The sequence below is a fragment of the Arachis ipaensis genome, chromosome B7 (genome assembly GCF_059453495.1).
Source record: "Arachis ipaensis isolate K30076 ecotype BB chromosome B7, ASM5945349v1, whole genome shotgun sequence".
Lineage (NCBI taxonomy): Eukaryota > Viridiplantae > Streptophyta > Magnoliopsida > Fabales > Fabaceae > Arachis > Arachis ipaensis.
This window is the reverse complement of record NC_142442.1, coordinates 64,655,999-64,668,796: the sequence shown is the minus strand read 5'-3', so window position 1 is coordinate 64,668,796 and position 12,798 is coordinate 64,655,999. Positions and strand designations below refer to the sequence as shown.

The 12,798-nt window shown below is 39.1% G+C and overlaps 1 non-coding gene and 1 pseudogene across 1 annotated transcript; one reads left to right on the top strand and one right to left on the bottom strand.

Moving 5' to 3' along the window:
* LOC107627851 (uncharacterized) overlaps window positions 1-12,798 on the top strand; it is an 84,167-nt pseudogene that overhangs the window by 23,043 nt on the left and 48,326 nt on the right.
* LOC148552831 (small nucleolar RNA R71) lies at window positions 11,244-11,351 on the bottom strand. Its single transcript, XR_015893665.1, has one exon. It is a non-coding gene; the product is annotated as a small nucleolar RNA R71 (small nucleolar RNA).

Sequence of the window (12,798 nt, the reverse complement as noted above, 5' to 3'; positions counted from 1 at the left end):
GTACATCTTCCGCTATCCCCATCACTGTGATCACACTTTTATCAGCTAAGGCAAACCTCGCTGCCGACTTCTTCAATGGAGCTAAATTCAACCGCACATAAATAGAAAGCGGCATGATGCTAACACAGGCTCCCATGTCACACATACAATCATGAAAGGTGTATCCACCAATACAACAAGACACTAAGCACGGTCCAGGGTCACCATATTTTTTTGGAATAGGTTCCATCAAGGAAGAAATTGAACTACCCAAGGATAATGTCTCCAATTCTCCTATCCTATCCTTGTGTGTACACAAGTCTTTCAAAAATTTTGCATACTTTAGAATTTGTTGAATAGCATCAAGGAGTGGTATGGTTACCTCAACCTTTTTGAACACTTGAAGCATGTTCAAATCAAACTCCGGTGTTTTCTTTGCCTTCTTCACCATGGAAGGAAATGGAATAGGAACGGACTCATCCAATATTGCTTTCCTCTTGGGTTCCTTGAGGTTTACTCCTTCTTCCTCATGCCTTCTGTCTACCACCTCTTCTTCATGTGAAGCTTCAACAACTACCTCTTCCTCATGAATTTCTCCCATGACCCTTGGAGGTATCTCTTCTAATGTAGTCCCGACCGTAGAGTGATGGCGTTGAGACCGCCTCTTGGATTTGGTTGGGGTTGGGATGGAAGGTTAGAAGAACTTGAGGGTTGGTTAGTGTTGTTATTGGGGTTTGGTGGTTGGTTTGACATGTTCATCTTTGAAAGCAAGTTAGTGAGGTTAGCCAATTGGGTACTCAAGGCATCAAATTGAGCCTTGTTGCTCTCATCTCGTTTTTCCATAGCGGCTCTAAGCTCTTCAAATTGATTGTTGGAAGATGGAGGAGTTTGGTTTTGGTTTTGTTGTCTATGGTGTGGTGCTTGGTACTTGGTGTAGTTGTTTTGGTTTTGGTTGGAGTGGCTTTGGTTGGCTTGGTAGTTGGTGTTGTTGTGGTGGTATTGGGATGAAGATTGATTGTTGTTGTGATGAGAAGGAGAGTTGTTCCATCTTTGGTTTTGATTGCTTCCTTGCGCATTATCCCTCCACCCTTGATGTTGATTACCACCTTGATGGTAATTGTTTTGACCTTGAAAAGGGTAGGGTGGACGGTTGTTGTAATTCACATTGGCCACCACAAGGGCATGTTCATCTTGAATTTGATGGCATTGGTCGGTGTAATGTGTGGTGCTAGAGCACAAACCACAAATTCTAGGAGGGCCTTCAAGTTGAGCAACCGGAGGTGTGGCTTGGACGGTTTTGATGGAGTAGTATTCCTTTTGATCCCTTTGGATTTGTGTAAGGATGGTGGTCATATCCCCAAGTGCTTTGGTTAGAGTTGATTCGGAAGGGGATGGTTCTACTACACCCTTGAGAGGATTACTTCTCACTCTTGTGTGTTGTGTAGATTCGGAAACATCCTTTATCAAATTCCAAGCTTCTCCCTCCGTTTTGTTTTTCGAAAAGGAACCACCACTAGAAGCGGTAAAGTAGCTAATGAGCAAGTTAGTGGGCATTCCGTGGTGTGGACATGACTCCAATAGCCTCTTGAACCGAGACTAATACTCCTACAAACTCTCTTGGTCTCTTTGCATTATGCCCGAAATCTCTTTCCGGATGTAGTCGGTCTTCTCCGATGGAAAGAATTTATCAAGAAACTCTCTTCTCAAGAAATCCCAATTAGTCACAATCTCATCCGGTAGCGAATAGAACCATATTTTTGCTTGCGCTTCAAGAGAGAAGGGGAAGGCAAAAACCATGATAGCTACCTCATCGGCTCCATGCCTTCGAGCCGTAGAACAAGCAACTTGAAAATCCTTCAAATGTCGGATGGGGTCCTGACCCGGCAACCCATGATACTTAGGAAGTAGATGTATCAAGCTACTCTTCAACTCAAAGTTCGGATCAAGGTTAGGATACCTTGCTTGCAACGGTTGAAGTATGATATCCGGAGCTCCTTGCTCATGCAAAGTGATCCGGCGTGGCTCCGCCATGTGTGGCTCACCTGTAGGATGCAAAGATGTATTAGTAGTGCCAACAGAAGAATAGGAAGTAACGGACTCCAAGACACTCTCGGTAACGTCTAGTGATTCGGTATTTTCCTCAAGAGAGGCCGAAGTACTAGGCGTGTAATTCAACCGCCGTCTAGCTTGCCGAGTGTGTAACAAAGTTCTTTCGATCTCGGGATTAAAATTGGCTAAGCTAGAATTCGGTTGAGACCGAGTCATCAAACTTGAAAGTCATAGCACAAATGTAAAAGAAATATAAACTATGGCTATGTATTTAAAGAAGTAAACTATCTACAATATTCACATATTCACATAACCAATATCAAGGCATATGTTGCAACCATTCCCCGGCAACGGCGCCAAAAATTTGACACTGGCCCCAAGGGTGTATTGGTAAAGATTTTTTTCAATAAGGTCGCGTTGCAAGTATAGCTCTACCAACAACAATCCTCGGGGGTCAAATTTAGAAGAGGGATCTGGTTGTCACAAGATATAAGCAAAATTGTAACAAGGAATTCAAATTGAACAATTAAAACTAGTAATTAACAAGATCCAAATCACAAATCAACAAGGGAAGATCAAATTAAAACTAGATCTAGAGAGGAACAAGGGTTTCTCCCTCTAGAATAACAAAAGAACCAAAAACTAACTAAAAATTACGTCCTAGTGTAAAATGAGTGATCCCCCTTTTCCCTAGCATCCTTGGGTCTTTTCCATGCAGAAACAGCTTGAAATTGGGCCTAATGAGCCTCAGAAATCGCCAAGCACGATTTCCTTTAATGAGGTCACGTGCAGCTTTCCACGCGTGCGCGTCATGCGTGCGTGCACGCCGATTGCTTTTGTGATCCACGCGTGTGCGCCAAGTGCGCGTGCGCATCGATAGAAATTTTCTGATTCGCGCGGATGCATCCATCCTTGCGCGCCGCTTCCAGCCAATCCCGTCCACGCGTGCGCGTGGAGTGCGCGAGCGCACCGATGCTGCTTTTCCCAAGATTTCAATTCTTCATGTTCCTCCCTTTTTGTACATGCTTTCTCCCTCTCTTCTAAGTCATTCCTACCCTATAATTCCTGAAATTACTCAAAAAATACATCACGGCATCGAATGGCAATAGAAAAGAATTAAAATATGGCAATTTTAAGACAAAATAAGCATGTTTTCCATCATGGAGCAATATTGGGAAGTGAACATAAAACCATGCATTTCTTGTGAATAAGTGTGAGAAATGTTGATAAAATCCCCCAAAATAAGCACAAGATAAACCACAAAATCGGGGTTTATCAAATCTCCCCACACTTAAACCAAGATGTCCTCATGCTTAAAATAAAAAGACCAAAGATCATGATGAGAAAGGGTTTATGAAATGCAAACTACCTAAGTGGATGGATGCAACTAATGTAAAATCATCTACCTACTTGGTCAAGAGTAAATCTATCCTCCGAGAATACATGTGAGAATATAGGGTGAAAATGGTATGTAATTCATGAATCCCACCAAATTGAATACCACTAAAGAGTGCATATGACTTGCTAAACGAACGCTTGTGAAAGCTGGGAACAAGCATTGAGCATCAAACCCTCACGGGAAGTGTATCCGCTCTATTCGCTCAAGTGTATAGGGTTCGTCACTCAATCTTCTCCTAATCATGCTTTCCAAGATTTGTCTTTCATCTAACAATCAATAGTTACTCGATGCATGCTTACAAGTATCATGAGGTCTTATTCATGGGTTGTAACGGGGCTAGGGTGAAGGTAAGGATGTATATGGTCAAGTGGGCTTAAAATTTGAGTCCTTGATCATCCTAGGATCCACTAGACACATAGAACAACCTATAAAACTATAATACATTACCTAGCTACCCTTGAGTTTTTCTCTTTTTGCACACTCATGTATTCTTTTCAATTCACACCCGTATACATTGTTTTTATTACTTTATCTTGGGGCATTTTTATCCCCTTTCATTACTTTCTTTCTTTCTTTCTTTTTTTATTTTTTATTTCCCCTTTTCTTGAGGTTTATTTGTGAACCAAAATTTCAATGCATACAGTTTAATCATTCAACACATGAGTATGTTTCCAAATCCTAGAATTTTCAATTACACTACAATTACACACCTATATATCTACCCGAATTTCCCAAGTATACCCTCCTATTTGAATGATACACATCCTAACTTACCTAACCTAATCAAGGATTCAAATTTAGGAACATTCATGGTCTTTCACTTAGGGTTGTTGATGTGCTCTTTTCAAGAACAAAGGGAGTTTATCATAGGCTCAAAATTGGTTAGCAATGGTAGATAAAAGGGTTAAGGCCATTTGGGAAAAGTGACTATTGAAATGATGGTCTCAATCATGTAAATGCATTTATACACAAAGCAATGGACATATAGAATCAGACAAAGCAAGGATCACAATCATAGAGAGAGAGATATGCACACAAGAATGAGGTCATGTGCAGCTTTCCACACGTGCGTGTCATGCGTGCGTGCACGCCGATTGCTTTTGTGATCCACGCGTGCGCGCTAAGTGCGCGTGCACATCGATAGAAATTTTCTGATTCGCGCGGATGCGTCCATCCTTGCGCGCCGCTTCCAGCCAATCCCGTCCACGCGTGCGCGTGGAGTGCGCGAGCGCACCGATGCTGCTTTTCCCAAGATTTCAATTCTTCATGTTCCTCCCTTTTTGTACATGATTTTTCCCTCTCTTCTAAGTCATTCCTATCCTATAATTCCTGAAATTACTTAACAAATACATCACGGCATCGAATGGCAATAGAAGAGAATTAAAATATGGCAATTTTAAGGCAAAATAAGCATGTTTTCCATCATGGAGCAATATTGGGAAGTGAACACAAAACCATGCATTTCTTGTGAATAAGTGTGAGAAATGTTGATAAAATCTCCCAAAATAAGCACAAGATAAACCACAAAATCGGGGTTTATCACCTATACCACGAAGGTTCTAATCTCACGAACTCGGTCTGTGGATTAGAGACCCAAGAGAATATACTCCGACTGTCGTTCAATGACTACGTTGAACATCATGTAGACCACTTTTGGTTGTCAGGCACGCGGATCTTGGCTAAGCGAGTAATGAAGATAGTGGGTGATTGTCACAGGTCACCCCTTCATTCTGACTTAACTGAATTAAGTACGAGAGTATATCTTGGAGAAGAAGTAGGCGTGAATTGAAGGAGAAACAATAGTACTTGCATTAATTCATGAAGAACAGCAGAGCTCCACACCTTAATCTATGAGGTGTAGAAACTCCACCGTAAAATATACATAAGAGAAAAAGGTCTAGGCATGGCCGAATGGCCAGCCTCCAAAGTCAAAGATGATAAAAATCTGATTCCAAAGTGTCAAAGTCTTCGAATACAATAGTAAAAAGTGCTATTTATACTAAACTAGTTACTAGGGATTACAGAAAATAAGTAACTAAGTGCAGATAGTGCAAAAATCCACTTTTGAGGCCCACTTGGTGTGCTCTTGGGCTGAGCATTGAGCTTTACACATGCATAGGTCTTTTCTAGAGTTAAACGCCAGCTTGGATGCCAGTTTGGGCGTTTATCTCCAGTTCTGGTGCCAGTTCTGGCATTTTACACCAGAAAAGGGTCTCTGGCTGGCGTTTGGACGCCGGTTTGGGCCATCAAATCTCGGGCAAAGTATGCACTATTATACCTTTCTGGAAAGCCCAAGATTTCTACTTTCCAACGCAATTGAGAGCGCACTAATTGGGCTTTTGTAGCTCCAGAAAATCCACTTTGAGTGTAGGAGGGTCAGAATCTAACAGCATCTGCAGTCCTTTCTCAGCCTCTGAATAAGACTTTTGCTCAGGTCCCTCAATTTCAGCCAGAAAATACCTGAAATAACAGAAAAATATGCAAACTCATAGCAAAGTCCAGAAATATGATTTTTGCATAAAAACTAATAAAAATATAATAAAAAGTAACTGAAATATATTAAAAACTATGTAAAAATAATGCCAAAAAGGGTATAAATTATCCGCTCATCAGGTACTAAGAAGAAAGTACCTAAAGGCTAGAGGGACAAGAAAGTCCCAACTGAAGGCCTCTCACCTGGCATGAGAGTTGAATTCACTAAGAAACCAGTCCTACCACATACAGTGAGTCATATCCTGTCTCTAGAGCATGTAGAGCTCATTCATGAGAAGATAGGAAGAAAATTCACTGTAAGGGGCGAAAATCTGAGCCCATACTCACCTCCGTAAGTAGCTAACTGTCAAGCTAGTGACGTTAAAGGAGCGCTTGTTGGGAGGCAACCCAACCTTAATTAATTATTTTTATTTTTCATTTTGTTTTTCTTTCAGTTATTTTCAGAGTCATGATCGTATGCAACAGTCAGAACAGAGACAGACTTTCACAGCAGTAAAAATAGAACACTCTGGATAGAGTGTTAAAGTTGAATGCCAGCCAGGGTATCCCTGCTGGGTGTTCAACGCCCCTCATAGGCAGCATTGCTGGCGTTGAACGCCAGCCAGGGAGTAGCCCCTGGGCGTTCAAACGCCAATGCAGAGAAGCAGGAAATCTAAATTCCCTAGCCTCTCAGGACCAGTAGGTCCCACAGTATCATTCACCTACCCCACTTACTTTCACACTTTCCTATGCATACTTCCCTATAAACCCTAGCCCAATCACATCTATTTCACTTCCCCAAATCCATCATAACTCCCACCTTTCCCCACCCACTTCAAACCCAAATTTCCCACCTAAAACCCCACCCATGGCTAAACCTACCCACTCCCCACTCCTATAAATACCCCTCTTCATAACCCTTCATACACACACCTCTCATACACTCTTACACCCACAAGACCGAGTCCTCTCTCTCCCTCTATCTTCCTTTATTTTCTTCTTCTACTCTATTCTTCTCTTTTCTTTATTTTTGCTCGAGGACGAGCAAAGGTTTAAGTTTGTTGTTGGAAAAGCCTAGCTTTTTTTCTTTCCATTACCATTCATGGCACCCAAGGTTGGAGAATCCTCTAGAAAGAGGAAAGGAAAGTGATGAGCAGATAATTTATACGCTTTTTGGCATTGTTTTTAGTATGTTTTTAGTAGAATCTAGTTACTTTTAGGGATGTTTTCATTAGTTTTTATGTTAAATTCAAATTTCTAGATATTACTATGAGTTTTTATATTTTTCTGTGATTTCAGGTATTTTCTGGCTGAAATTGAGGGACTTGGGCAAAAATCAGATTCAGAGGTTGAAGAAGGACTGCTGATGCTGTTGGATTCTGACCTCCCTGCACTCAAAGTGAATTTTCTGGAGCTACAGAACACAAAATGGCGCGCTTTCAATTGCGTTGGAAAGTGGACATCCAGGGCTTTCCATCAATATATAATAGTCCATACTTTGGCCGAGTTTAGATAACGCAAAAGGGCGTTGAACACCAGTTCTACGCTGCAGTCTGGAGTTAAACGCCAGAAACACGTCACGAACCAGAGTTGAACGCCAAAAACACGTTACAACTTGGCGTTCAACTCCAGAAGAAGCCTCTGCACGTGTAAACTTCAAGCTCAGCCCAAGCACACACCAAGTGGGCCCTGGAAGTGGATTTATGCATCAATTACTTATTTCTGTAAACCCTAGTAACTAGTTTAGTATAAATAGAACTTTTTACTAGTCTTTTAGACATCTTATGATTTTTAGTTCATCTTTGGATCATATTGATCACGTTTGTGAGCTGGCCTCTCGGCCATGCCTGAACCTTCATCACTTATGTATTTTCAACGGTAGAGTTTTTACACTCCATAGATTAAGGTGTGGAGCTCTGCTGTTCCTCATGAATTAATGCAAAGTACTACTGTTTTTTATTCAATTCAACTTATTCCGCTTCTAAGATATTCATTCGTACTCCAACATGAATGTGATGAACGTGATAATCATCATCATTCCCCCACGAACGCGTGCCTGACAACCACTTCCGTTCCACCTTAGATTGGTTGATTATCTCTTGGATCTCGTAATCAGAATCTTCGTGGTATAAGCTAGATTGATGGCGGCATTAATGAGAGTCCGGAAAGTCTAAACCTTGTCTGTGGTATTCCGAGTAGGATTCAGGGATTGAATGACTGTGACAAACTTCAAACTCACGAGTGCTGGGCGTAGTGACAGACGCAAAAGGAGGGTGAATCCTATTCCAGTATGATCGAGAACCTCAGATGATTAGCCGTGCTGTGACAGAGCATTTGGACCTTTTTCACAAGAGGATGGGATGTAGCCATTGACAACGGTGATGCCCTTACATAAAGTTTGCCATGGAAAGGAGTAGGACTGATTGGATGAAGACAGCAGGAAAGCAGAAGTTCAGAAGAACGAAGGCATCTCTATACACTTATCTGAAATTCTCACCAATGAATTACATAAGTATTTCTATCTTTATTTTCTATTTATTTATTATTAATTTTCAAAAACTCCATAACTATTTGATATCCGCCTGACTGAGATTTACAAAGTGACCATAGCTTGCTTCATACCAACAATCTCCGTGGGATCGACCCTTACTCACGTAAGGTTTTATTACTTGGACGACCCAGTGCACTTGCTGGTTAGTTGTATCGAAGTTGTGACAAATTATGAATTAAGATTCGTGCACCAAGTCTTTGGAGCCATCACCAGGGATTGTTCGAGTGACAATTTCGCCCAGGGATCACAATTTCGCACACCAAGTTTTTAGCGCCGTTGCCGGGGACAATCTATTTCGAACAACAATTTCACAATTGTTTCCAGACCACAATGGTGCCAAGTTTTTAATCCGGCAACAACACCAAGTTTTTGGCACCGTTGCCAGGGATTGTTTTGAGTTTGGACAACTGACGGTTCATCTTGTTGCTCAGATTAGGTAATTTTATTTTAATTTTAAGTTTTTATTTTTATTCTTATAATTTTCGAAAAAAAAATTTAAAAATTTTCAAAAATATATTCTTCTTCAGAATTTTTAAGAATGAATTCTAGTGTTTCATGATGATTTGTTGAATCCTGGCTGGCTGTAAGCCATGTCTAATTTTTTGGACTGGGGTTTCAACTTATCATCACAAGAGCTTGTTGATCTTCACCCATTTGGCAGTTACACACTTAGTTGTTGTATACATGAGAGGTATCAATATCTGCTGAAGCTTGGCTGGCCATTGGCCATGTCTAGTATTTTGGACCGGAGATTTCATTGAAAGCTTGGCTGGCTAGTGAGCCATGTCTAATTCCTGGACTGAAGCTTTAGACTAAGAATGTAAGATTCCTGGAATTCATATTAAAAATTTTGGAATCCTTATTTTTCTTTTTTCAAATAATTTTTGAAAAATACCAAAAAAAATAGAAAATCATAAAAATCAAAAATATTTTGTGTTTCTTGTTTGAGTCTTGAGTCAGATTTTAAGTTTGGTGTCAATTGCATGTTCATCTTGCATTTTTCGAAAAAAATCATGCATTCATGGTGTTCTTCATGATCTTCAAGTTGTTCTTGGTAAATCTTCTTGTTTGATCTTGATGTTTTCTTGTTTTGTGCCTTTTCTTATTTTTCATGTGCATTTTTGCATTCATAGTGTCTGAACATGAAATATTTCTAAGTTTGGTGTCTTGCATATTTTTCTTTCATTAAAAATTTTCAAAAATAAGTCTTGATGTTCATCTTGATCTTCAAAGTGTTCTTGGTGTTCATCTTGACATTCATAGTGTTCTTGCATGCATTGTGTGTTTTGATTCATAATTTTTATGTTATGAGTCTTTTCCATGTTTTTCTCTTTCTTCATTAAAAATTCAAAAATCAAAAAAATATATTTTTCCTTGTTTTACTCAAAATTTTCGAAAATATGATTTGATTTAGTCAAAAAGTTTTTAAATTTAATTATTTCTTATGAATCAAATCAAATTTTCAATTTAAAAATCTTATCTTTTCAAAATCTTTTTCAAAAATTAAATCTTTTTCATTTTTCTTATTTATTTTCGAAAATTTTTTAAATTAATTTTCAAAAATCTTTTTCTTATCTTTATCTCATAATTTTCGAAAATAGCATCAAAAATTAATGTTTTGATTTAAAAATTTCAAGTTTGTTACTTGCTTGTTAAGAAAGATTCAAACTTTAAGTTCTAGAATCATATCTTGTGAGTCAAGTCATTAATTTTGATTTTAAAATTCAAATCTTTTTCAAAACTAATTTTAATCATATCTTTTTATAATCGTATCTTTTTCAAAAATTTGATTTTAAAATATCTTTTCTAACTTCTTATCTTCTTATCTTTTTTTAAAAATTGATTTTCAAATCTTATCTTTTTGTTTCAATCATATCTTTTTCAAAACTACCTAACTAACTCTCTATCTCTCTCTAATTTTTGAAAATACCTCCCTCTTTTTCAAAAATTCTTTTTTATTAATTAACTATTTCAATTTTAATTTTAATTTTAATTTTATCTTCATTTTTGAAAATCATTAACTCTTTTTCAAAATTTATTTTTCGAATTCCCTCTCTCCCATCTCTTTCTATTTATTTATTACTTACTAACACTTCTCTTCATCTCATATCTCTGTTATCCTCACCCTTGTGTTTGGATTCTCCTCCCTTCTCTTTCTTTACATTACATTCTTTTCTTCTTCTACTCACAAAGGGGAACCTCTATACCTGGGTAAAAAGGATCCCTATTATTATTATTTTTCTGTTCTCTCTTTTTCATATGAGCAGAAGCAAGGACAAGAACATTCTTGTTGAAGCAGACCCTGAATCTGAAAGGACTCTGAAGAGGAAACTAAGAGAAGCTAAAATACAACAATCCAGAGATAACCTTACAGAAATTTTTGAACAGGAAGAGGAGATGGCAGCCAAAAATAATAATAATGCAAGGAGGATGCTTGGTGACTTTACTGCACCTAATTCCAATTTACATGGAAGAAGCATCTCCATCCCTACCATTGGAGCAAACAATTTTGAGCTTAAACCTCAATTAGTTTCTCTGATGCAATAAAACTGCAAGTTTCATGGACTTCCATCTGAAGATCCCTTTCAGTTCTTAAATGAATTCTTGCAAATCTGTGATACTATTAAGACTAATGGAGTAGATCCTAAAGTCTACAGACTCATGCTTTTCCCGTTTGCTATAAAAGACAGAGCTAGAATATGGTTGGATTCTCAACCTAAAGATAGCCTGAACTCTTGGGATAAGCTGGTCACGGCTTTCTTAGCTAAGTTCTTTCCTCCTCAAAAGCTTAGTAAGCTTAGAGTGGATGTTCAAACCTTCAGATAGAAAGAAGGTGAATCCCTCTATGAAGCTTGGGAGAGATACAAGCAACTAACCAAAAAGTGTCCTTCTGACATGCTTTCAGAATGGACCATCTTGGATATATTCTACGATGGTCTGTCTGAATTAGCTAAGATATCATTGGATACTTCTGCAGGTGGATCCATTCACCTAAAAAAAACGCCTGCAGAAGCTCAAGAACTCATTGACATGGTTGCTAATAACCAGTTCATGTACACTTCTGAGAGGAATCCTGTGAGTAATGGGATGCCTCAGAAGAAGGGAGTTCTTGAAATTAATACTCTGAATGCCATATTGGCCCAGAATAAAATATTGACTCAGCAAGTCAATATGATTTCTCAGAGTCTGAATGGAATGCAAGCTGCATCCAACAGTACTCAAGAGGCATCTTCTGAAGAAGAAGCTTATGATCCTGAAAACCCTGCAATAGCAGAGGTGAATTACATGGGTGAACCATATGGAAACACCTATAATCCCTCATGGAGAAATCACCCAAATCTCTCATGGAAGGATCAACAAAAGCCTCAACAAGGTTTTAATAATGGTGGAAGAAACAGGTTTAGCAATAGCAAGCCTTTTCCATCATCCACTCAGCAACTGACAGAGAACTTTGAACAAAATACCTCTAATTTAGCAAACTTAGTCTCTGATCTATCTAAGGCCACTGTGAGTTTCATGAATGAAACAAGGTCCTCCATTAGAAGTTTGGAAGCACAAGTGGGCCAGCTGAGTAAAAGAATCACTGAAACCCCTCCTAGTACTCTCCCAAGCATTACAGAAGAGAATCCAAAAGGAGAGTGCAAGGCCATTGAATTAATTACATGGCCGAATCCAAGGAGGAAGGGGAGGACGTGAATCCCAAGGAGGAAGACCTCCTGGGACGTCCAGTGATCAATAAGGAGTTTCCTTCTGAGGAACCAAAGGAATCTAAGACTCATCTAGAGACCATAGAGATTCCATTGAACTTCCTTATGCCATTCATGAGTTCTGATGAGTATTCTTCTTCTGAAGAGAATGAGGATGTCACTGAAGAACAAGTTGCCAAGTTCCTTGGTGCAATCATGAAGCTGAATGCCAATTTATTTGGTAATGAAACTTGGGGATATGAACCTCCCCTGTTCACCAATGAACTAAATGCATTGGATCAACTGAGATTGTCTCAGAAGAAACAGGATCCTGGAAAGTTCCTAATACCTTGTACCATAGGCACCATAACCTTTGAGAAGGCTCTGTGTGACCTTGGGTCAGGGATAAACCTCATGCCCCTCTCTGTAATGGAGAAACTGGGAATCTTTGAGGTGCAAACTGCCAGAATCTCATTAGAGATGGTAGACAATTCAAGAAAAGAGGCTTATGGACAGGTAGAGGACGTGTTAGTAAAGGTTGAAGGCCTTTACATCCCTGCTGATTTCATAATCCTAGATACTGGGAAGGATGAGGATGAATCTATCATCCTTGGAAGTCCCTTCCTAGCCACAGCAAGAGCTGTAATTGATGTTGACAGAGA